This window comes from Triticum urartu, chromosome 2A (genome assembly GCF_056163025.1).
Source record: "Triticum urartu cultivar PI428250 chromosome 2A, HENAU_Tu73, whole genome shotgun sequence".
Taxonomy (NCBI): Eukaryota; Viridiplantae; Streptophyta; class Magnoliopsida; order Poales; family Poaceae; genus Triticum; species Triticum urartu.
The window spans coordinates 431,806,617-431,810,180 of NC_141874.1; positions in this window are offsets into that span (position 1 = coordinate 431,806,617).

The following is a 3,564-nucleotide window of genomic DNA, read 5'->3' on the forward strand; positions in this document are numbered from 1 at the left end:
CGGATAAAGGCTTGGCCGTGGTGCGTCACACTATGGAATACGTCAGCAGATTAGATTTGTGTAAATATTATTCTCTCTATGGCAATATGTGGAAACTTATTTTGCAGAGCCGGACACTATCTTTGTGTTCAAAATCTTCTATGAAGTGCTTGGAGGAGGAACCCGCCTTGCAATGCCGAAGACAATCTGCGCGCCGGACTCGTCGTCATTGAAGCCTGGTTCAGGGGCTACTGAGGGAGTCCTGGATTAGGGGGTGTTCGGATAGCCGGACTATACCTTCAGCCGGACTCCTGGACTATGAAGATACAAGATTGAAGAATTCGTCCCGTGTCCGGAAGGGACTTTCCTTGGCGTGGAAGGCAAGCTTGGCGATACGGATATGTAGATCTCCTACCATTCTAACCGACTTTGTAACCCTAACCCTCTCTGGTGTCTATATAAACCGGAGGGTTTTAGTCCGTAGGACAACATACACAACAACAATCATACCATAGGCTAGCTTCTAGGGTTTAGCCTCTCCGATCTTGTGGTAGATCTACTCTTGTACTACCCATATCATCAATATTAATCAAGCAGGACGTAGGGTTTTACCTCCATCGAGAGGGCCCGAACCTGGGTAAAACTTCGTGTCCCTTGCCTCCTATTACCATCCGGCCTAGACGCACAGTTCGGGACCCCATACCCGAGATCCGCCGGTTTTGACACCGACACCTCCCATCTCTCTCGATGTGTGTTTTGTGTCTCAGCCCAAGAGATGTTTCAACGTCTCACTCCATGAGTTGATCTTGAGTTTCTCGATCTTTGAGAAGATCGTTTCCTGTAGAGTTTCCTTCCGTCGTCATCGTGTTGGATGAAGATCTCGAAGACAAAGACGTCAAGAGCAATGTGATGCAATATATCGGTATCTTCGAGAAGGGCAGTTGGATCAAGAAGACTGTGATAGTTTTGTGACCCCTCTGTCTTCTTACTCCACTTCTTGAATCTCGGGACGAGATTCTTGTTTAGTGGGGGCGTGTTGTCACAACCCTATCTTAGCCTTTGCTTGTCCTTGCATGATCATCATATCATCATGTTTAATTTTCTAAGAAACTTGAAATGGGGATGACAGAAACCCCCAACACCACTCAAACCAACAAGGGTTACTAAAATACTTTTTCAATGAACCTGAAATGCCCTTCTAAAATGTTCATCATCTTTGTCTTGGTCTAGAACCTCTGACAAAAATGGTGCACACTTTTCTAGGACAACATAGGGTCACTGAATTAAATCATATAGTATTTGCATTTAAATGCTATAAAATATTTTAAATGCTCAAATAATCATAAACTAAAATGTTTACTGTTGGATACATTATAAACAGTAGCCATGATTAGTTTCATGATTTTTGGAAATGCCCTGGCATTTTTAATAAAGCCCTGAAGTTACAGAAAATAAAAAACAGAAAAAAAGGAAAAGAGAGGAAACTATCTGGGTCGTCTTACCTGGCAGCCCAACAAACCAGCCCAGCCCACTAGGGGCATCCTTGTCTTCAACCTCTACCTACTGGCAGCGGCAAGGCCAAGCACGGCGCCACGGCGCGCCACGCCGGCAGCTGCCTGCCTGGCTCCTCCTCGTCGCGCCCAAACAGCGCCACGACACCCCCTGACCCCCTCTCACTCCCCCTCTCTCGCTATGGACCCCTCCCCCTCCTCTGCTCCCTCACCCGTGTTCGACCACGGGCACCCGAGAGCGCCGACGAGCACCACCGGGGCCACCGTCCACCCCGCACCTCGCTGATGCTTCCAGAGGAACCGCCATCACCTTATGCGTCGTCTGCACCAACCCATTCAACCGCGGGAGCCCTGTAGCGTCGTCCCCGAGCTCATCCTCAACTTCCGACCGCCGGCTACCTCACCATCAATTCGCGGCAACCAACGTGTCCCCGGCCCCGCCGTCTGCACCATCCCCCTCCCTGTGAGCTTCTCTTTCTTCGCCCGCTAACCGCGTAGCTTCGCTCGCCCTGTAGCTTCGATCCCCACCGTGGTCGAGTTCCGCCGCCGCACAAGCTCGTCGCCGACGAGGCCCCGATGACCATTTGGTCCCGTTCTTGTGCCCGTTGGCTTTGTGCACGCCCGCTTAAACCATAGGTGCTACCCATTGAGCCTCTCGTGCACCACGTCGTCGTTTTCATCGAAGACTGAGCTCCGGCGGCCGCCCAGCTCGCTACCGTCGCTGCCACTGACCACCCCAGCTCGCCCCGCGTGCTCCACTAGATGTGCCTCACCACAACGCGTCCGTAGAGCCCAGCCACGCGAGCTCCCATCGCCGGAGATGGCCGGACGAGGAGCGCCGCCGCGTTCTGTTAGTGCTGGCGGTTAAACGCCAGTTAGGTGACGTGGCAGGTTAGTTTAGCCACTAACCCCGTGGTTAGCTTAACCCATGTGCCACTGACGGATGGGCCCCATGCCCTAATTGATCCCCGGCATATATTCCCTGTTTAACTTAGACTAATCCACTAGGCCCACAAGTTAGGTTGACTTTGCTGACGTGGCCGTTGACCGAACCCACCTGTCAATGACCCTAGGCAGCATTGTGTCACTGACTAGTGGACCCCACTGGCCAGGTTTGACCAGGACCCATCTAGTTGACCTGCTGACATCACCTTGACGTAGTGCTGACGCAGTAAAGCTCTTTCTGGAATTAAAATAAATCAGAAACTAATTAGAAATTCTAGAAAATAGTATAAACTTCAAAAATTCATATAAATTCAACGGTAACTCAGAATGAAATAATTTATATATGAAAAATGATCAGAAAAATACAATCTATCCATCTGTACCATTTTCATGCATGTTAGAACAACTTATAGCTGCTGTTTAGGACAAATCATATGAAGGGCATTTAAAACATCACATATGGAGTTTGAATTTGAATCTTTGATTCAAACCAACTCCATTTAACCTGTTGCTAGTTGCATGAGCTCAAATCACAGCATATTGCCATGTCACATTCATGCATCATATTGTTGCATTGCATTGATTGTGTTTCTTCTCTGTTTGTCGGTGTTGTCCCCTCTCGATAGATGTGCTCCGACGATGAGTTCTATGACACCGATGAAGAGCTATATAATCTTCAGAAGTGCCAGGCAAGCAAAACCCCCTTGTTCATCCCGATATAATCCCACACTCTCGCTCGTGCTCTCTTTTACTGCATTAGGACAACAACGTTTCAACTGTTACATGCTGCGGTAGCTGAACCCCTTTCCTCTGCATGACCTGTCATTGCTACAGTAAATAGATGAAACCCACTAGCATGAGTAGGAATTGTTTGAGCCCTGATGTGCCTACTCATTCATGCTTGTTGTCATGCCTGCTACTGCTTAGAGTTGAGTCAGGTCTGATTCATCGGGAATGAATTGGAACGTGGTGAACATGTCCTACCGTTGAGAGCTAAGTGTGTGAACACGATTTGGTAAAGGTAGCGGTGAGAGGCCATGTAGGAGTACATGGTGGGTTGTCTCATTGCAGCCGTTCTCAGGAACTGAGTTCTGTGTTTGTGATCCATGAACAGTTACTACCACACATT